The sequence below is a fragment of the Bos grunniens genome, chromosome 12 (genome assembly GCF_055505025.1).
Source record: "Bos grunniens cultivar Pamir isolate PY7600 chromosome 12, Bosgru_T2T1.0, whole genome shotgun sequence".
NCBI lineage: Eukaryota > Metazoa > Chordata > Mammalia > Artiodactyla > Bovidae > Bos > Bos grunniens.
Window position 1 is genome coordinate 15,298,386 of NC_141176.1, and position 22,949 is coordinate 15,321,334.

Consider the following 22,949-nt stretch of genomic DNA (forward strand, 5'->3'; position numbering starts at 1 on the left):
GCTACCCAGTCTTAGTTGCGGCTTGCAGAATTTCTTGTGGCATGTGGGATCTAGGTCCCTGACCAGGGATCGAGCCCAGGCCCCCTGCGTTGGGAGCATGGAGTCTGAGGCACTGGATCACCAGGGATGTCCCTTCACAATGTAATAGTTCTTGGCGTCTGTCCTGTGGCTTGGTGGGTTCACTTTCCAGTCCAACCTTTATGCCTTCTTCCTCGTGTTGCACACTTGGAGAGCCCATCTGTGGCCTAGTGCCTCTCCCAAAGCCTCACAAACGCAACTCTTTCAATGAGATTGTGGGTGGAAAATCACTCTTGGGATTGTTTTAAACTTTCAGATATACCACTGTCCCACGAGGTTCTCAACTGATTTAATATCATTCCATAGGTGTCTCCACAGATGCTTGGTGAACAGACATGGCCTTGTGTTTCAAGGGGGGTTGTTTTTATGGGCTCAGATGGCTTAGCTCTAAAATCCAGCTACCATCCTCTACCTCACTGGGTTATCTGTCTAAAATTGGGGACTGGGATAACAGTGGAGAGCACCATCGGTTTCCTGCCTGCCTGCCTGCCTGCCACCCTGGACTGTTCTCCAGCCAACTCAGGGCATGGGCATCGCCTAAGCAGTTCTACAGGTGTTACCAGTCATTTCAAATCCACTTCTAATGGCACTGTTTCAACTGCTATTATAGATCCCATTTCTGCACCCTGCCCTCCATAGCCTAATGTGAGCATTTTACTAAATTTCAGTATCCTTGTAATCACTGCTTCAAGCCTAGCATTAAAGATTTATACGGTAACAAAAAGCCTCTTGTCTAAGCAAGTAGAGGAAAAACATATAGGGAGTCTAATCTTCTAATTGCCTAGGAACTGGCAGGTTACTCAACTCTCCAATTAGAGAGCCTTTGATTTAAGTTAAGTAGCAAATCTATTAAATCTGATAGCTTAGAATGGTTTGAGTAGCCATACTGTTATAAACTACTTTAAAATGGCAGTAATCCGAAGAATCCAGGGTAAGATAAGAAACAAGTCTACTCACACTGCCAGAACAAATAATACAACCTGCCCTGAATATGTCAACCTTCCAAATCCAAAGCCATGCAAAAGATAGCATTGATCAAAAGGATTTCTACTCTCTTTCCTCCCATCATCTTAATGCCAGCAAAGCCAATTCTTCCCAGTGGCAAGAAAAATAAAGCTGGCTCTATGTTTCATTTGACTTTGTTTTTAAACTGCACTTTCCCCCTAACTACGAGATGTATTCATGCTCCATGGAGAAAGCTTGGGGAGCAACACAACAAAGGAAATGTCACTTAAGGTCTCATTTGCCAGCAAGAACCACTGTAAGTATTTTAATATATGACTTTCCTTTCTTTTACATTTACCATAGATAGAAATTTTTTTACAAAAACTAAGCACTGCTACACAAGGTCTTTTGGTCTACTGGTCTATTTATTTCATTTAGCAACAGATTATATTTCCATAACAATAGATAGTCTCCTTAGCATGTTTCCTAATGGCTACATTCAGCTCAGTCCTTTGCATGTACTATAATCCCCTCGAGTTAGATGTTAAGTACATTACAATGTTTTTCTGTCATAAATAAGGCTTTGATGGATATCTTTATAGGAACATCTTTAACTTCATCTCTGATTGTTCTTAGAACCATCCTAGAAGTGTAATTCCTATCACTAACATAAACACATACTTCTAATCTTAGGCAATCTTCAAGTTCCTCTTTTGATTTTATGTATTTATCAGTCATTTCACCACCAAAAAATAGCACTAATGTGGATACAAGAGAAAAGGAACAAACATGCCTCCCGCAGACCCAAAGACATCAAACCTTAAAGTTATTTGCTAAAGAAACTTGTAGAGGACAGACTAGAGATGAGCTCTTTTCTGAAAAACCAACCAGAAAAAAATAGACTATCTGCTGATGCTAATGGGGAGATTCAAGAGGAACAACCAAAACAAAATTTGAAACACAAATTTCAAACTGAATTTCCAACATATCCAAAAGTAAATTCCTTGAGGAAGGTGATGCAGTTAGGAAAGGCACAGTTACACAGACCAGAAACAATGCATTATTTCCAGTGAGTAATATGTAAAATTGCGGCAATACATGCGGATTAAATTGTCAAAGATAAAACGGTTGGGGATGTGAGAGTCACATCTGTGACTTTTTGTTTGTTTCTTTTGTTTGTTTCTTTCTATCCGAGCTGAGCACACACACGTTTAAAGAGTGGAATCCTTTTACAAGGCTTACTGCAGAAACAGCAGTCACACCCATCCCCTCTCACTTCTTTTCCTTGCAGAGGCAACTACTTTCTCACTTTTTCAGCTGATTCTCTTGCCATCATCATAGGCTAGGCTAGGCTAAGTCACTTCAGCCGTGTCCAACTCTGTGTGACCCCATAGACGGCAGCCTACCAGGCTCCCCCGTCCCTGGGATTCTCCAGGCAAGAACACTGGAGTGGGTTGCCATTTCCTTCTCCAATGCATGAAAGTGAAAAGTGAAAGTGAAGTCACTCAGTCGTGTCCGACTCTAGCGACCCCATGAACTAGAGGGGTCCTAGTCCATGGAGGCTCCTCCGTCCATGGGATTTTCTAGGCAAAAGTACTGGAGTGGGGTGCCATTGCCTTCTCCGGCCATCATCATATCCCTAATAGTTTATTTCTCTAATTATGTGTCTAATATTTTTCTAGCTTTTTATTCAGCCCAATTATTGAGATTACTTTTTTCCTAGATGAAAACATTATACACTGTCTTTCCACTATGAAAGGTGAGAATTCAGCTCACTTATACTCCATCGATACACTGGTACATCTAACAGGCTTGCAGTTGCCAAGGGGGAGGGGCCTGGCGGAGGGATGGAATGGGTGTTTGGGGTTGGTGGTCGTGGTTTAGTCGCTCAGTTGTGTCCCACTCTTGCGACCCCATGGACTGTAGCCTGCCAGGCTTCTCTGTCCAGGGGATTTTCAGGCATGAATACTGGAGTTGGGGTTAGCAGATGCAAACCTATTATACACAGAATGGATAAACCACAAGGTCCTACTGTATAGCACAAGGAATTCTATTCAATATTCTATGATAAATCGTAACAGAAAAGAATATTGTTAAAAAGAATGTATATATATATAGAGAGAGAGAGAGTGAATTTTTTTACATCTTTTAAAAATTGAAGCATAGTTGATTTGCAATGTTCTGTTAATTTCTGCTGTACATCAAAGTTATATATAATACATATATATATATAACTGAATCAGTTTGATGTACAGCAAAGCTATATATACATATATAACTGAATCACTTTGATGTACAACAGAAATTAACAGAACATTGCACATCAACTATGCTTCAATTTAAAAAAGATGTAAAAAATATTCACTCATATATCCTCTCAATATATTATCTGTCAGTCTATGTGTGCATGTGTAACTTTGGTTAGATCAGTAATCAGTGATTGCATAAGGATAATAATATTATTCTCTGATTACTTTCTGCACTATGTTTGGCCAAGTGTTCATCATTATTTCCTTTGCTTGGTTTTGTCGGTATTGCTATTGAGTCAATCTGAACCTGTCCACCAATGTAGTCAAGAATTATCTACAGACATTCAGCTGTCTGAATCAAGACATTAGATGTTATCAACTCTTGTGTCATTGTCATCTGAAAGTCCTCTCCTGGAAACCTCGACTGCTCCAATCCATCTGGTTTTCCTTATGCCTCACAAAGATTCCTCTCCCTCATCCAGAAGCTGAGGGAGATCACTGAGATCTCCTGTTCCCAAAGTCAGGTCGCCCTTTATCTTAACTCTGCCAGGAGATTTTCAACAAAGAGCGCTTGGAAATTAAACATTTCATGAGCCGGAAAATGTTTTTATGCTACCCTCTCGGTTGGGATTTGACTAGATATATAGAGTCCTCTTCTAGATGCAACTGTACCTCAGAATCTTGATGGCATCAATCCATTATTATATTTCAGAATTCTTATGGAGAAAAACAGCCATTCAGATGTCCAGTCCTTTGTAGCTTGGTTTTCCTCTCTGGAGGCCTATGGTCTCTTCCCTTGAAGTAGTCTGAAAACTAAGGATGATGAACTTTTGGTGTGGGGCGCTGCAATGGGTCTTCCCTGGGGCTCACCAGCTCAGCAGTTGTGGCACAGGGGCCTAGTTGCCCCTCGGTATGTGGAATCTTATAGTAGATCCTTGACCAGGGGTCAAACCTGCGTCCTCTGCATTGGAAGGTAGATTCTTAACCACTGGACCACCAGGGAAGTCCCAGTGATGATGTACCTTAAGGTGGGATTATTTTCACCCGTTGTCCTCGGCATGCCATTCTATGAAATTTTCTTCATTTAATGATGATTTCATTCCCTCTATTTTTCTAGCCATATCTTTTCTCTCTTTTCCCTCTCTCCCACCTTGGTGGCCTACTTTCTGAGATATTTTGCAACTTTATCTTCCAACCCCTCTAGTGAGTTTTCCATTTCAGCAATAGTGGTTTTAATTTTCAAAAGCTCTCTTTTATTTCTTTGATATTTTACAGCATCCGCTTCTTGTTTCATGGATGTTTTCTCTGAGAATATTAAGTGTTTTCTCACATGATCTCTATCTCTCCAAGTTATTATTATTATTATTATTGTTATTTGTTTATTTTGGTCTCCATCTTTATTTTTAAATGCTTATCTCAATTGTCTAGTAATCGTTGGTTGTCTGCTCATATTTAAGAACAAAGCTTTCAGCTCTGTTTATAAGCTCTGAGCACATGGATGGGGCTTATTTGATTTGAGCTTCAGTGTAAGAAGATCTGACTGGGACCTCACCTTAGGAAAACTCTGATATTAGTATCTTTAGGTCTTTTCTCTTGAAGTGAAGTGAAGTGAAGTGAAGTCACTCAGTCGTGTCCGACTCTTCAGTTCAGTTCAGTTCAGTTCAGTCGCTCAGTCATGTCCGACTCTTTGCAACCCCATGAATCGCAGCTCACCAGGCCTCCCTGTCCATCACCAACTCCCGGAGTTCACTCAGACTCACGTCCATCGAGTCAGTGATGCCATCCAGCCATCTCATCCTCTGTCATCCCCTTCTCCTCCTGCCCCCAATCCCTCCCAGCATCAGAGTCTTTTCCAATGAGTCAACTGTTCGCACGAGGTGGCCAAAGTACTGGAGTTTCAGCTTTAACATCATTCCTTCCAAAGACTCTTAGCGACCCCAAATTCCCAGAAAAGGATTATCTGCTCTCCTGCCTGGCTGTCAATATTCTGGAAGCTTAGTGAGGAAAAAGAGCTGGGAGCCAGTCCCCTTTTCTAGAGGATCCCCACTCTCAGCTGTGCCTGACATTTCCCCCCGCCTTATCGTCTTAAGAGAATAACACTCATCTTCTTCAGGAATGGGTAAAGAATAGTCCCTAGGCTACACAGGCAAGAGAAGATGTTTAGGAATCAAATTACCTCTCAAATGAACTTTTCATCAATATTCATGTTTCTAGCCTCACCTTCAAATCCAGTCCCCTAAATACCTGTATCATGAATTCCTGAGCCTTTGACTGTCCTCTAAAAAACTGGGCTGCTTTTCTGTTCTCCCCACCGTTGGCCTAGGACTCTGACACTTCAGGTCAGCCAAGTTAGCCAACATTCGTCCAAGTGCTTACCACCTTCCAAAATCTGTTGCTGTCATCTTTTCATTTCTGTTGGAGTTATGTCATATAGAAATACATATGTCATTCAGATGGATGGATAAAGAAGCTGTGGCATATATATACAATGGAATATTACTCAGCCATAAAAAGGAACAAATTTGAGTCAGCTCTAGTGAGGTAGATGAACCTAGAGCCCATTATACAGAGTAAAGTAAGTCAGAAAGAGAAAAACAAATATATATTAACATGTATAGATGTAATCTAGAATAATGATACTGATGAACCTGTTTGCAGGGCAGGAATAGAGATGAAGACATAGAGAGCAGACTTGTGGACACAGCTGGGGAAGGAGTGGAAGGGGCTAATGGAGAGAGTAGCATTGACATGTATACACTATAATATATAACATAGCTAGTGGGAAGTTGCCGTATAACACAGAGAGCTCAACCCAGGGCTCTGTGACAACCTAGAGGGGTGGGGTGGGGTGGTGGGTAAGAGGGAGGTTCAGGAGGGAGAGGATACGTGTATATTTACGGCTGATTCATGTTGTTGTATGACAGAAACCAACACAACATTGTAAAGCAGTTCTCCTTCAGTTTAAAAAAAAAAAAAAAGTCATTGTATTGGAATCTCAAAGGGAGAAACAGAGATACATGTATTTCTAGAAGCAGAGGGTACTTTTAAGGAAGAGAAATTGCAATAAAACAACTATTATACCAAAATTCAAAGGGCAATAAACTGAGAGGAGGGTAAGAGTGTGAAGAAAGATGCTCCATGCTTAGCTCTTTCTTCTAAAGAGTGAAGCAGAATGCGACCGAATCACGGAGGAAGAGGGAACGCCTCACGTAGTTAATTAGATTTGGAGAAAACTTTATTATGGTAGGTGATTTTATCGGCCCCAACCAATAAAACAGCTACCACTTTCAGATTTGCTTCTGTCCGAGTATTGGTCTAGGTAACTCACTTACATTAACTCATGTGATCTTCATGATGCTATCATACTCATTTTCCAAATGAGGGAACTAATGCACAGGAAGGTGAATTAGCACATCTAAGACTAAAGAGGTACAAAGAGAATCAGATTCTGAGTTCCAGTCATCTTGACACTGGGCTTCCCAGATGGCTCAGTGGTAAAGAATTCACCTGCAATGCAAGAGATGCAAGAGACTCAGGTTTGATCCCTGGGTCGGGAAGATCCCCTGGAGAAGGAAATGGCACCCCACTCCAGCATTCCTCCCTGGAAAATCCCATGGACAGAGGAGCCTGGCAGGCTGCAGTCCATGGGGTCTCAAAGAGTCAGACACGACTGAGCATGCACTTGGACAGCATCCTGACACTAAACTTACGTCCGGGGGTCATATTCACAATGTGACACCCATAGACTGTATTTCTCACATTATACTTAAAATGGGCCAGCCAGCCATATTTTCCCCACGATTCCTCACCACCTCAGTCTCATTCACAGTCATGTGTCTCGTATTTCTTATTTTTCTTGTTGGGCTATTTGCTTTCTTTCCTTTGTTGGGAGGCTGGTTTATTCCCTTTAACTTCTTGTTCTTCAGCTAGTCGGGATCCATTTCTCCCATGTGATGATCAGGGTGTGGTTCTTGCTGATGTTTGTAGCTAATGTAACTTCATCCAAAGACTATTTTATGGTTTACTTTGAGAAATTTAGCAGATTATAAGGGCTGGGGATGACTTAACCAAATACAGTGGATTACTAGCTAAGACCAAGAAATGATTTCTTTTTGTGTATTATTTATAGCACAGAAAATGAGTTTATGTCTCTGAGTAGTTTCTGGTGTCTGCTGAGAAGAAACAGAAATTAAGTTCATTGGCATTCTGGTTTTATACTTTTCTTCAACTCTTCTTTGAGCTTTCATATTTTGCTACTCAGGCCTCCTTGCTTTGCTAATGCCTCTTCCCAGAATTAATATTTTAAGATACTAATATTCTGCTATTAGAGTGGCCCATTAGAACATTCATGAACCCACATTGCCTCCTCCCCCAGTTCAGAATGACTGACTCTTCACAGTGGCCCTAGGCAGCCTTGAGCACCATGCTAGGCCTTGGGTGGGGAGAAGGAAGGACACAAACTTGGGAAGTAAAGATAAAGAGAAATAAAACATGAGGCAAGAAGAAATGGAGGAAGAGGAAATAGATAAAACAAGGGTGCTAATCAGGTGACAGGGAGAGGCTCCCAGTGTTATCCAGGCTCTACATCCAGGTTCCCCCCACCCCACGACCCAGAGAATCACGATGGTGTGCTCACTCACCTAGAGCCAGACATCCTGGAATGTGAAGTCAAGTGGGCCTTAGGAAGCATCACTACGAACAAAGCTAGTGGAGGTGATGGAATTCCAGTTGAACTATTTCAAATCCTGGAAGATGATGCTGTGAAAATGCTGCCCTCAATATGCCAGCAAATTTGGAAAACTCAGCAGTGGCCACAGGACTGGAAAAGGTCAGTTTTCATTCCAATCCCAAAGAAAAGCAATGCCAAAGAATGCTCAAACTACCGCACAATTGCACTCATCTCACATGCTAGTAAAGTAATGCTCAAAATTCTCCAAACCAGGCTTCAGCAATACGTGAACCATGAACTTTCAGATGTTCAAGTTGGTTTTAGAAAAGGCAGAGGAATCAGAGATCAAATTGCCAACATCCATTGAATCATCGAAAAAGCAAGAGAGTTCCAGAAAAACATCTATTTCTGCTGTATTGACTATGCCAAAGCCTTTGACTGTGTGGATCACAATAAACTGTGGAAAATTCTTCAAGAGATGGGCATACCAGACCACCTGACCTGCCTCTTGAGAAATTTGTATGCAGGTTAGGAAGCAACAATTAGAACTGGACGTGGAACAACAGACTGGTTCCAAATAGGAAAAGGAGTCCGTCAAGGCTGTATATTGTCACCCTGCTTATTTAACTTCTATGCAGAGTACATCATGAGAAACGCTGGACTGGAAGAAGCACAAGCTGGAATCAAGATTGCCGGGAGAAATATCAATAACCTCAGATATGCGGATGACACCACCCTTATGGTAGAAAGTGAAAAAGAACTAAAGAGTCTCTTGATGAAAGTGAAAGAGGAGAGTGAGAGTGAAAAAGTTGGCTTAAAGCTCAACATTCAGGAAACGAAGATCATCGCATCTGGTCCCATCAATTCATGGGAAATAGATGGGGAAACGGTGGAAACAGTGGCTGACTTTATTTTTCTGGGTTCCAAACTCACTGCAGATGGTGATTGCAGCCATGAAATTGAAAGATGCTTGCTCCTTGGAAGAAAAGTTATGACCAACCTAGATAGCATATTCAAAAGCAGAGACATTACTTTGGCAAAAAAGGTCCGTCTAGTCAAGGCTATGGTTTTTCCAGTGGTCATGTATGGATGTGAGAGTTGGACTATAAAGAAAGCTGAGCACAGAAGAATTGATGCTTTTGAACAGTGGTGTTGGAGAAGACTCTTGAGAGTCCCTTGGACTGCAAGGAGATCCAACCAGTCCATTCTGAAGGAGATCAACCCTGAGTGTTCATTGGAAGGACTGATGTTGAAGCTGAAACTCCAATACTTTGGCCACCTGATGCAAAGAGCTGACTCATTTGAAAAGACCCTAATGCTGGGAAAGATTGAGGGCAGGAGGAGAAGGAGACAACAGGAGATGAGATGGTTGGATGGCATCAGCGACTCGATGGACATGGGTTTGGGTAGACTCTGGGAGTTGGTGATGGACAGGGAGGCCTGGCGTGCTGCGGTTCATGGGGTCACAAAGAGTCGGACACAACTGAACGACTGAACTGAACCCCCGGGGGACTGGATAGACCACCCCAGGTCCAAAGGATAGGAGTTTCCACCTTTATTTTGGCCATAATATAGTTTCCTCAGTTCTTCTCTGAGGATGGTTTTAACCCATCCTACCTGCCTTTTCACTTCAAAACTCAGTACAGTCATCCCTTGGGATCCATGGGGGATTGGCCCCAGGATCTCCTCAGATATGAAAATCCACTGATGTTCAAGTCCTTTGTAGCATCACATGGTATCGTACAATGAATATATTCAGCCTTCCATATACACGAGTCCATATTCCTGGATTCAGAGAGGCAACTGTAATTATATCAGCTCTGGGCAGGATATAGTGTGAAGGGCTATACAGCCCACAGAGTGTTTTTTGTTGTTGCTGCTTTTGTATTTCATGATTTTTACAAATATTTATTTATTCGGCTGTGCCAGGTCTTAGCCGTGGCACGTGGAATCTTTAGTTGCAGTAGGTGGGATCTAGTTCCCCGATCAGTGACAGAACCCAGGCCCCTGTACTGGGAGGGCAGAGTCTTAACCACTGGACCCCTGGAAGTCCCCTACAGAGTGTCTTTAACATTGCCCTTGAATGCCTTTAGACAGATCTGCCCTCTCCAATGCCTGGGGCTCCCATGTGCCTTGTCAGAGCCTCCACTTCTCTCAGAGCAGAAGTGGCCTGCTTGGCTTTTGAGAGCCCATGAGTAGGTGACACCTGCCTGATATCCTGTGCGCCCCGCTAAGAATGGTTTCCGTGTCCTTCATTCTCCACATAATGAATCTGTTGAAGAGGCGGGGAAGCTCTCAGTATAGGTGCCTGCCTGCAGCTCTGTCCATCAAAGCAGTAACAGCAACCAGCTGGACATTACAGAAGCCTCCATGCAGTGAGATCCCAAAACGTGCCAGGCCCTGTCCTAAACACTTTACATATGATAACTCATTTAATCCTAAAACACACAGGTGGGGATAGATGAGGGAACCGAGGCACCGAATCACCAACTGGGCCAGGTTTACCACCCGGAAAAGCCAGGACTTCAACCCCTCCTGACTCCAAGCCTCCATTCGATCGTCACAGCCCGGCTCACTTGCTGTCATCAACCGTGGAGTTAATTACAGAGATAATTAAACTAAGAAAGTTGAGGCCTCTGGACTCCAACACTTGCTCACTCAGCTCCTTAACTCACTTCCTCCCTCCATGAGGGAGCATAGTAGGCAAGCAATTTATGGGATCCTGTCTCTAACATGAGAAGAACAGACCGCATGTATCCATCATCACCCAGAGGGGCCTGTTTTGTATTGTTATACATTTCTTCACCAAGAACCACTCAAGAGGACAAGTCTTCTAAAGAAAGATCAGGAAAAAAAAAAAACACACAAAGAAAAACTGAAGAACATACCTTTCAGAGCAGTAGTTTGCTTTGTCAAGGCTTGGGACGTAGCCCTGGTTTTTTTTTTTCAGTGAGGTCTTTGAGTGTTGCAGGAATGTAATACACCAGGCATAAGCCATTTTCTTAGAGAGTCCAGAAGTCCGAGAGACATAAACAACTTGGAATTGCTTTTGAAGGCCAGGTATTTAAAGTCCCCAACATAATGACTTATTAATAAAGCTCTCCACGGCTCATACATGAATGTTATTAACAAATCCTATTTAATCAGTCAAGATAATCTGATTAACTGGAATAAAAGAGGCATCTAGATCCCCAGTAATTCGCTGAACTTGCACAACACCAAGGGATGTCTATGCTGCAAACCAAGTAAAAGCATTTTGTGAATGTGTATGTGAGAGGTCTGATCTGGGCTCAGCGCCTTTCCCAGGGGGCTGCTGGCTTCTGGATTCAGCCACACTCAGCTGCAGCCTCACCAGGGCCCCTGTCTGATCTAGCCAACTCCTGCTGGTCAGGGTAGCTCCATCCCTCTGTCCCCCTACCGGCGCCCCCTCCTGTTCTGAAGTCACAAATCTGTGCGGTCTCCTCCCTGCCCCCTGAAGCCAGGACAAGGCTGGTGCAGGGTGGAGGGCAGGCGGTGTAGCTGGAAGGAGCCTTTGTTGGAGCCACAGGAACAGAGAAGCAGGGGTGGTCACTTGGGGCCACCTGTAGCCAGAGCAGGTCAGGACACCCGTTCCTGCCTCCAGAACTTGGGGCCTGAGGATCATCTCGTCTCCGCAGTCTCCTGGGGGATTCAAGCACACAGCCACTTCACCCATCTCAACCCCAAGCTCACACAATCACTGGTGGGAAAAAAAAATGATAAGAATCAAGTAAAAAGGCGTTAACAGTTTTTCAAAACTCTTCGAATCCAAGGCTCTGATCCACTTTTCCAGTTGCGTGTGCTCAGGCATTCACTCGTGTCCGACTCTTTGTGACCCCACAGACCTTAGCCCACCAGGCTCCTCTGTCCATGGGATTCTCCAGGCAAGAATACTGGGGTGAGTTCCTCTTTCCTTTACCATGAGCCTTTGCTTTTCCTCCCATGCGGCAACCAGCCCTGAACTCACCTCTCATGCGTCCATGCGTCTTCGCTTCCACTTCTGCCAGGTCCCTCATGCTCAGGTCTGGGTGGGGTAAGTGGGGAGGGGGCTTTGAGTACCACTCCTTCCTCAGCCCTCTCTCCCTTGATTCTTCTTCAAAGCTCAGGCCAAATCTCACCTTTGGGGCTCATTCTCAGACGACTTGACCTGTCGGAATTCTTGTTTCTGGGATGCTGCTTCAAAGAGTCATTAATTTAACTTGCAACGTGCCTGGGTTGTTTACACTGTGTCCTCAAAACTGAGGAAACAGATAACAAGAATTCGGCTTGGGGGACTTCTCTGGTGGTCCAGTGGTTGAGACTCTGCCTTCCAGTATAGTGGTTCAGGTTCTAAGATCCCACGTGCTGTGGGCAACTAAGCATGTGCCCCAACTATTGAGTCCACACACTGTAAAGCCTGTGTACTGCAAACTGTGACAAACACTCTGGGCAGCCAAAAATTTTTAAATTAAAATAAAAATAAAAAAGCATGGCTCCTGCCCTCAGTGGGCTTCCAGTCTCAGACCTGGTGATATTGCAGTGGAAGTGCTAAACTAGTCTTGTGAGCAAAGTTTCAGGAGAGCTTCCGGGGTTGGGAGAAAGAACCCCTGCGTCTGCCAGCGTTCAGCATGAGCTCCATCGTTGAGGATGACAGTGGGTACCCATGGCATGGCTTCCTGGTTGAGTCAACCATGTTCTGTTTTTACTGACACACACTTGGGGATACAGGTCACAATATTTTTATTTGGCTTTTTTGCTTAATCGCATAATAAATGACCCTCCCTCTTTTCTTCTTGCTTCTGGTTTGGAGGCTCCTAGTCCTACGCATATCACCCATCACTTGCACGTGCCCTGGTGAGGCTCCAATCCAGGATGTAAACACCGCTGAGAGGTAACGGTACGTCCCTAGGGGACTTCCCTAGTGGTGCAGTGGTTAAGACTCTGCACTTCCAGTGCAGGGGGGCACGGGCTTGATCCCTGGTTGGGGAACTTAGATCTCACATGCTGCACAGTTTGAGCCAAAAAAAAAAAAAGAACATTCCCAAACATCGCCATCCTGTAGCCACATGAAGATGGAACAGGAAATGGCCAGGCTGCACCGTTCAAAGGGGGACGTCAAGCATGTTCGCTGTCACCCACCAGCCTCCCTCCCCCTCCACATTCCACTCCAGGACCACTGCTGACAACCGTAAAATCGAATTCCTGGCCTGGAAAAGCTGCTCCTTAAAGGCAGATGTGCAAACAGGAGTGTTAGGAGGAAGGCCGATCCCTCAATTCAGAGGCTCTGGTCTCAGGATGCAGCGTTGCTTCAAGCTCTAGTCTTTGCGTTTGTTCATTTGTTTTAATCTCTTGGCTCTGGCCCATGGCATGTGGGAATATTAGTTCTCCCACCAGGGATCGAACCTGCACCCCCTCTGTTGGCACTGCAGAGTCTTAACCACTGGACTGCCAGGAAAGTCTCCAAGATGTACTCTTGAAGAAGGTTGCAGGAAGTGTGCTGTCTCTCAGACGCCCCTCCTGCCAGCTTTTCCAGAATGGAGTGGCCACCTTTTGTCTGAATACAGCTACTAGGAAAACACCACGGGTTTTCAGATGTGTCCCTGAAGTTCTGGTGCCTGGCAGCCCCACCCTTAGTGCTGAGGGCGCTGACCACAGCTTCGGGAATCCTGAAGATCAATTTTCGGCCAATGATGCCAGTGGGAGAAGGAGGGGACAGATCCGAGTCTGTTTTCCGCAATGAATGTTGGTAACTGTCACCGAGGGGACTTCAAATTGCACCCGGGCGGCCAAGCTTGAAGAGGAGAATGGACCCCAGGCTCTGTGGAGGGGCTTGACCTGCCCGAGGACACATGATAGGTACGGATTCTACCCGGGTCATTGTGCTCCCCGTCCGCAGAGTCCGGTCTGGTTTAAGTAGCCCAGGCAAGCCAGCCTGTCTTACATCTGGGACGGGTCAGGTTTCTTAGCTACGAGTCATTTCCCCTACTCACATAAATGGAAAAAATTGATCAGACGCCAGCCTGTTGGGTCATCTCTGCCCCTGCCACAGAAGGTGATGGGCACACGGCTTTGTCAGGCAGCAAATTTATTGGCTTATATTTCCCAACGGAAACGGGAAAATGGTCTGTGCCAACCTCTTCACGCGCGAGGAGAATGGCAGAAGGATCCTATACGTGCATCCTGCTTTTTAAACGATGTGCTGTGAGATAGAGATATTAATTGCCTGATGGGGAAACTGAGACTCGGCTCATTTACATCCATTAGCGGGAGAGAATGGAGAGCAGTTTTGTCATCTTAAAACATAAGATTTGCGTTTCTAGCCCTGAGTAGAAATAACCAGTGACAGTAAAAAAAAAAAAAAATCTGATGACAATGTTCTTAGCTAACAGAGAATGATAGAAAGAGTCATGGCCATCATTAGAATTCCACTATTCTTTTGATTAAGTAGCACAGTTGATGAGTTCATACAGGATATTTGAGGACTTCCCTGGTGGCTCAGATGGTAAAAGCATCTGCCTACAATGCTGGAGACCCAGGTTCAATTCCTGGGCCAGGAAGATTCCCTGGAGAAGGAAATGGCAACCCACTCCAGTACTCTTGCCTGGAAAATCCCATGGATGGATGGAGGAGCCAGCTGGGCTACAGTCCATGGGGTTGCAAAGAGTCAGACACGACTGAGCGAATTCACTCTTTCTTTTCTTTCTTTATAGGATATTCTGTGCAGACTCTAAAACTGTGGGGCTGATGAACTAACAAATCTCTCCCTCCTTCCCTCTGTCTCTGTCTGTCTGTCTCCTTTCCTCCCTCTCCTCAGTCTCCTCTCTGTCTCTCTCTCCCTTCCTATCTCTGACTGTCTGTCTGTCTGTCTCCTTCCTTCCCTCTCCTCTCTCTCCTCTCTGTCTCTCTCTCCCTTCCTCCCTGTCTCTGTCTGTCTCCTTCCCTCCTTCTCCTCTCTCTCCTCTCTGTCTCTCTCTCCCTTCCTCCCTGTCTCTCACTGTCTGTCTGTCTGTCCTTCCCTCCCTCTCTTCCCCATTCTCCCCCTGCCCCGGTCTTCTTTCCGTCTCTCTGTCCATCTCTCTCCCTCTCTCCCCCTGTCTCTCAGAAGCCAGCTACCAGACTCTTTCAGGAGACCTCCCAGCCTGTGAGGAATCATTCTTCTCCTGAGGCCTCATGGCCTGAATTTCAGCGCGAGAAGGGTCAGCGTTTATTTGTCTTGGGCTGCGTCGTGCGCGGCGGTCTCCCTGAGGTAACCCGCCCCGGCTCTGAGGCGCGCGGGCGCGGGCGGGCGCCCTGGCCTCCTTGTGTGCGCTCCAACTCTGGGGGAGAGTGCCCTCCTTCATGGGAAGGCCTCCACAGGCCCAGCCATGGATTGTTTATTTACACTCAAGGAACAAATCCTGAAAAATGAAAACCAAAACCAGTCGGAATTCAGATGACCGAGGTCTGGGTGGGAAGGCAGATTCTGGGGTGATTTCGCAGGCAGGGTTTCAGAGAGGATTCCATCCTAATACTAAATATTTTTGAGAACAGACACTCCCTTTTCTCAATGCCGTGTTGAGAAATACAACCTTAATACAGCCTTAAATAATAGGGTTGAATACAACTTTTGGAGGGTGTCTGAATAGGGGTTTTATTCCTCTATTCCCTAGGAAAACTTCTGGAAAATACCATATAGGGGCTTTATCTGAGCATCATTCAGTCGCTCAGTCATGTCTGACTCTTTGCAAACCTATGGACTATAGCCTGCCAGGCTCCTTTGTCCATGGGGATTTCCAGGCAAGAAGACTGGAGTGGTTTGCCATTTCCATCTCCAGGGGATCTTCCTGGATCAGGTGTCGAACCTGTCTCTCCTGCATTGACAGGCAGATTCATTAGTGCTGAGTCACCAGGGAATCCCTATCTGCCTGTTGCTAAGTCATGTCCAACTCTTTGAGACCCCATGGACTATAGCCTACCAGGCTCCTCTGTCCATCGGATTTCCCAGGCAAGAATACTGGAGTGAGTTGCCATTTCTTTCTCCAGGGGATCTTCCAACCCAGGGATCGAACCTGAGTCTCCTGCATTGGCAGGTGGATTCTTTACCACTGAGCCACCAGAAAAGTCCTGAGTGTAGGTTCCTCCGAAACAATAGACCCTTGGCACTGAAATTCCAGGCTTCTGTTCTTTCCTGCCAAGCCTCTATCTTTCTTCCAGTTATTGGGCGCTCCCTGGATGCTATGCTTTGTACCAGATACTTTACACGTGCCCCTCGATTATTTATCACCATTCAATCAGGCAGGCCCCATGACTGTACCTGGGTTACAAACAAGGAAGCTGATACTGAGAGAGGTCAATTGCTCCAAGTCAGAGACCAAGTGAACACAGACCCCGACGTCCAGCTCACTTCCATTTGACTTCACCTCTGTGCTGTTAACCACTGGGATTTTCTGTCTCCTCAACAGACCACTGCTTTCTGACTTTTTTTTTTAAGTTGCTCTTTCACTTCTAAATTGATTGCATCTGTAAACAGCATGATGTAAAACCCATATCCTTCCACTTTTATTTTTGGAGAGATTCTTGTGGTATTCAGGGTTTCTCAGCCTCGACACTGTTGACACTTGGGGCTGTATAATCCTTTGTTGAGGGGCTGCATGGCGTATCGCAGGATATTTAGCAGCATCCTTGGTCTCTACCTACTATGTGCCAGTAGGTAAAACCCTTCCCCCAAGCTGTGACCATTAAAAATGTCTCCAGAGGGACTTCCCTGGCAGTCCAGTAGGTAAGACTTCACCTTCCAATACCAGGAGTGCAGGTTCGATCCTTGACCATGCAGCTAAGATGTGACATACCTCAAAAGGCCCCCACATCAAAACATAAAACGGAAGCCAAATTCTAACAGCTTCAATAAAGACTTTCAAATGATCTGCATCAAAATAAAATCTTAAAACTTTTTAAAAAGTCTCCAGATAGTGCCAAATGTTCCAGAAAGGGGGCAAAGTCGGCCCCAGCTTAGAATCCACTGAGCTAGCATTATACCCAGCAGCTAATTAAAAGGGGCAATGAGTTTCAAGTTCTCCTTTCTACAGTTCCCATCATTACTCCAGAAAGTATTTTCAACCTTCCCTTATGTTACAGTGTCCCAGCAGTAAGGTCACATTCAACTAGCCCTCAAACATGGAGCCCAAACACTACTGGAGGAAGGAAAAGTCTGTGACTTCGGCAGGCAGGACAACTCAGTAACAGGCCTACGAACAGCACCAAGAGAGCCAGTGGAGGCGCCGGCAGAGGCCCTTGCAGTGAGAAATGGACCACCAGCCCTTCTCTTTGGCATCAACATCCGCAGCATCTCTGGAGACCAACCACACAGCTTCACTACTTAATTGCTGGGACCTCTAGATCCCAGACTCTAAAGCATGTGTTGTTTGCGGTTGTCATTGTCACAAGTCCCAGGACTTAGGATTGCGGAGCAGATGTTTAGATTTACGAAATGACAGAAGACATAGAAAGTATTGCAAAAGTGCTCAGGCTAATCCTACGACTTTTCATCCTAATCTAGAGAGCTGTCATCACCTTAAATAATAGGGTTGAATATGACTTTTAGAGGGTGTCTGAGTAGGGGTTGTGTTCCCCTATTCCTTAGGGAAACTTTTGGAAAATACCATATACAGGCTTTGTCTGAGTGTAGGTTCCTCAAAAAAAAAAAAAAAATAGACTCTGAAAAATGAGTTGGATACTAGTGGTTTGTTTGGGAGAGGATCCCAGGAAGCATGGTACGTAGGCGAAGCAAAGCAGGGACGGGAAGAAAGCTAAGAAAGGGTTATCTTCAAGAAATGGGTTATGTCTATGGCTCCATCCTCTGGGGTCCTCTGAATGATTGTGTATAATACACCTTAGGACTGTGCCCCCAAGGGTTACTGGGATATCTATCAAACCCCATTCCTCATTGGTTGACATCTCCTGGGAACATGAGCTCCAGGGCACTTGTGGACATGCCACACTCCTGGGGGAAGTGCACACCCTCAGTCGTAGAGAAGCAGGCAGGTGAGTTGCGTTGGTTACCAATGGCTGTGTCACAAACTACCCCAAAACTAACTGGCTTAAAACAATACACATGAATATCCCAGTTGTTGTGGGCTGGGAATCCAGGTGCAGCCGAGTTGGGCGTTCTGCTCAGCATCTCTTAAAATGCTGCAACCAAGGTTATAACTGGGCTGCAGGCAGCTAAAGGTTCACATTGTGAGGGAGGGATGTCCCTGGTGGCCCAGTGGTTAAGACTCCACATTTCCAAGGCAGGGAGTGCAAGTTCGATTCCTGAACTAAAATCCACATGTGCCATAGCATGGCCAAAGATATAACTATAAATAAAACTTTTAAAAAACGAATTGGGGAGGAGCCAACTGCAGGCTCTCTCAGGTGGCAGTTGGCAGGATACAGTTCCGCACAGGCTGGTGGCCTAAGGGCCTCAGTCCCTTGCTGGCTGTTGATGAAAAGCCCTCCTTGTCATGTGGCCCCTCCATTGAGCAGCTCACAACGTGACAGCTGGCTTTCCTCAAAGAGAGCAAGAGAGGGCGAGTGTGACCAGGGTCACAGTCTTTAAAATCTAATCCCAAAAGTAACACCCCATCGCTGTTGTTGGATTGTAGTCATTAGAAGTGAGTTCCTCAGTCCATCCCATGCTCCAGGAGTAGAGTTTACACTAGGCGTATAACCAGGAGACACCCTCCCAGGAGCCGTTTTAGAAGATGCCCATTTCAGGAGTGGATGAAAATTGCCCACCAAAGCTGTAGGTGACCTCTGGGCTGAGACAAAGGGATATGACCACAGCACTTGCATGCATCCTATGGATATAGCTGCATGCTGTTACATTATCCCTGGTTAATGAGACATTCTAGTTGTCTTCAAAATTCAAGGCCCTGGGGAACATGGCTTCTTTTTCACTGAATTAGAGTTTATTTACAATATTCCTGTTGGATCAGATGCTAAAGAATCTGCCTGCAATGCAGGAGACCCAGGTTCTATCCCTGACTCGGGAAGATCCCCTGGAGAAGGGAATGGCAATCGATTCCTGTATTCTTGCCTGGAGAATTCCATGGACAGAGGAGTCTGGCAGTCCATGGAGTTGCAAAGAATATGACATGACTGAGCAACAAACACTTTCATTGTGTTAGTTTCAGGTGTACAGTATAGCGATTCTGTATTTTTGTAGATTATACTCCATTATAAGTTATTACAAGATAATCACTATAATTCCCTGTGCTATACAGTATCCTTGTTTATCTCTTTGTATCTGTTAATTCCATTGAAAAGGCAAGTATTACTATGTTGTTGTTGCTGTTCAATCACTAAGTCGTGTCTGACTTTCTTCAACCCTGCGGACTGCAGCACATCAGGCTTCCCTATCCTTCACAATCTCCCAGGGTTTGCTCAGATTCATCTCCATTGAGATGGTGATGCTATCTAACCATCTCACCCTCTGTCTCCCCTTCTCCTTTTGTCTTCAATCTTTCCCACCATCAGGGTCTTATCTAATGAGTCAGTTCTTCACATCAAGTGGCCAAAGTATTGGAGCTTCAGCTTCAGCATCAGTCCTTCCAATGAATATTCAGGGTTCATTTCCTTTAGGCTGGACTGGTTGGATCTCCTTACTGTCCAATGGACTCTCAAGAGTCTTCTTCAACACCGCAGTTCAAAAGTATCATTTCTTCAGTTCTCAGTCTTCTTTATGGTCCAAATTTCACATCCATACAGACTACTGGAAAAACCATAGCTTTGACTATACAGACCTTTGTCTGCATAGTGACGTCACAGCTTTTTAATAAGTATTATTACAAATGGGGACACTTAGTGAACCTGGTGCAGACTGACAAATCTGAAACTGACATGAACCAAGTTACAGGCACCGTGCTGAGTTCCAGAGTGTGTGTGTGCTCAGTCATTCAGTTGTGTCTCACTCTTTTGTGATCCCATGGACTGTAGCCCACCAGGCTCCTCTGTCCATAGAGTTTTCCAGGCAAGAATACTGGAATGGGTTGCCATTTCATACTCCAGGGGATCTTCCAGATCCAGGGATTGAACCTGGGTCTCCTGTGTCTCCTGCATTGGCAGGCGGATTCTTTACCGCCAAGCCACCTGGGAAGCCAGAGACACAGAGATAAATCCTTAGGGAGGCTACTGTCTGTAGGGGTGGGAGGTGGAGGGATGTAAACCTAGGGCTGCAGAACAGGACCACACATACTGTGCTCTGCTAGACGGAAACCTCGAGCTGCAGGCACCGGGACATCTAATTCCAGGTAAGTGGGGGGAGGTGACAGGGATGGCCTGGGAGGTGGAGTGAGGAGCCGGTGACATGTGCAAATCTCCCTGCTGTCATGGAACACTGCTGCCTCTCCTTCCCTATAGAGTGATCCTTGAAGGATCACCAACATGCCTACCAGATGCCTTCATATGCTTAATCTTTCATAAAGATTTATTCTCAGGCATTTTCCATGTGGGTTGTGTTTTCAGAAGGACCCTCTGCCCAGGCCCTGAAGAAAACCAGGAATAAAGGTGAAAAAGTACAAAGGAACAGAATAGCAAGACCAACACCACAAACACATCAGATGACAAGTAATTCCCCCTCCTCCCACCAATTACTGCCCAAGAACAATGCTCTGAACTCCATAACTGGGCCCTCCTAACACACTGTGCATTGCGAGCCCCCAGGTACAAATCTAATCTATTTACCTGCCCACCTATAATATTCAAACCACAGGAGCCTCCAGAGAAAACAACTGCCTGCTGTGAGAGTGTTTTTCTTTCCCTTTTATTTAAAAAAAAAAAAAAAAAAGCCTTATCTCGAGGTTAAATCCATTATCCTGGACATTGGAATGAAGTCCCACAATGTGATGAATAACCCTGTTGCCTAATTTCCACCTCTTATCCATTCAAACTGAAAGCAAGGAGGCCCCAAAGGAAAACGGGGAGAGAAGTTGAGTCCCAGAAATGAATGGCAGGCTCTACAAGTGTGCTTCTTTGAGCAAAGCCACATCTGGTTTTCTCAACACCTGTCCCCCTCTTCCCTTCATTAACATCCCTTTGATCTTCTTTTTTTGTTGTTCTTTTATCCATTCCTTCTCCTTACACTTTTTATTTTTGAAAACCAGCGTCTCATCAATCACTGTCTTCAGAGTGTGATTTAAATGATTGATCAAGGACTTCCCTGGAGGTCTAGCAGTTAAGACTTTGCCTTCCAATGCAGGGGGCACAGGTTCAATCCCAGATTGGGGAGCTAGGATCCCACATGCCTTGTGGCCAAAAAAAAAAACAAAACATAAAACAGAAGCGGTATTGTAACCAGTTCAATAAAGACTTTAAAAATGGTCCACATAAAAAAAAAACTTTAAAAAATGACTAATCAGTAATTAATCATGAATAAGAATAATAATATGACTTATTAAATTATTTCAATAATCACTTGATGACTTTTTTTACAGTAGGTCACTGTTATCTATTTTTTTAAACTTTTTATTTTGTATTGGAGTACAGCTTATTAACAAGGTGATAGTTTCAGGTCAACAGGGAAGGGATTCAGCCATACACATATATGTATGCATTCTCCCCCAAACTCACCTCCCATCTAGGCTACCACATAACCTTGAGTGGAGTTCCATGTGCTAGACAGTAGGTCCTTGTTGGTTATCCATTTTAAATACTGCAGTGTAAACATCACGGGTTTCCTCTGTGGCTCAGGAGTAAAGAGCCTGCTTGCAATGCAGGAGATGAAGGAGACGCGAGTTCGATCCCTGGATTAAGAAGATCCCCTGAAGGAGAGCCTGGCAATTCACTCCAGTATTCTTGCCTGGAGAATCCCATGGACAGAGGAGCCTGATGGGCTACAGTCCATAGGATTGTAAGAGTAAGATGCAAAGAGTCAGAACGAATGAAGCGACTGAGCATGCACACACCCATACGTGTCTATCCCAAACCCAGATCTATCCCTCTCCCCAGCCTTTCTCTCCTGGTGCCCACTAGTTCATTCTCTAAGTCTGTGAATCTGTTTCTGTTTTGTAAATAAGTTCATTTGTATCATTTTTTTATTTGAGATTCTGCATATAAACGATGTCATATGATATTTGTCTTTCTCTGATTTACTCATTTGAAGATTCCCACCAAAAGTGGATGAGTGGGGAGCTGGCTTCAGGATGAATGGGGACCATCCAGCCTGGAAGGGATGCTAGGATGCCCCCCCAACATAAGTGTCACCGCTCTGGTAAGTGCAGCCCTGCGGGTGTGTCTTCTAAATTATACCTCACCAAATCTTGCAGGGGAAGAATGAGGCTCTCTGAACTCCCCCATTCCACCTAAAATCAGTACATAAAATTTCCCTTGACATCTCTGCACCAGGGCAAGAGCATTCTTACCACTGGAGACTTGGAGTCAATGCTGAAATACATCTCTACAAACAAACCTACTGAAATGACCTGTATCTTCCGTAAGTTCCCCCATTCTAGTTCCTAGTCACTCTCCCACAGTTTATTGCCCCAACCCAAATCCTTTCTTCCTCTGTCTTGTCAAGTTCCAAAATCGATCATTCTTTGTGGAAATGCCTTACAAGCTCTCAGGCCCATCTCCTTCTTTGGGTCTTCATTTCTTTTCTCTGAAGGTTCCCTGCTACATAGGAATATTAACATCAGGGGATTTCTCTGGTTGTCTAGTGTTTAAGACTCCATGCTTTCACTTCAGGAGCCACAGGTTCAACCCCTGGTGAAGGGACTAAGATCTTATATGGCTTGTGATGCAGAGAAAAAAAAATTAACTTCAAATATCTATATGCTTGTCTCCTATTAATCTGTCCTGTGTCAATTTAAATCTCAGGCCCAGCCTAGACACAAGAGGGTGGGAGTTAGGGGGAAAATCTGTTCTCTGTTACAGTAAGAAGTCAGCAACTCAGAAGCATCCCAGTGTCTTCCAGACCATGGAAGTAAATAGTCCAAAGGTCAGCATCCTCTGGCCCTAGAGCCTTATAATAAAGCCAGCATCCTCCAGAAAGCCCT

At 44.9% G+C, this 22,949-nt stretch overlaps 1 long non-coding RNA gene across 8 annotated transcripts in view; it reads left to right on the top strand.

Moving 5' to 3' along the window:
- Positions 1-1,151: 1,151 nt before the first annotated feature.
- Positions 1,152-22,949, top strand: part of LOC147361401 (uncharacterized) — a 45,495-nt gene continuing 23,697 nt past the window's right edge. For 5 of the 8 annotated variants that reach the window (XR_015137858.1, XR_015137859.1, XR_015137862.1 and 2 more), the window contains exons 1-4: positions 1,275-1,339; positions 14,753-15,184; positions 22,058-22,165; positions 22,300-22,387. This is a non-coding gene — a long non-coding RNA (uncharacterized LOC147361401). Of the gene's footprint in view, positions 1,340-14,752; positions 15,185-22,057; positions 22,166-22,299; positions 22,388-22,949 lie in introns of all 8 variants that reach the window. The other 3 variants (XR_015137857.1, XR_015137861.1, XR_015137863.1) reach the window with 3 other exon arrangements.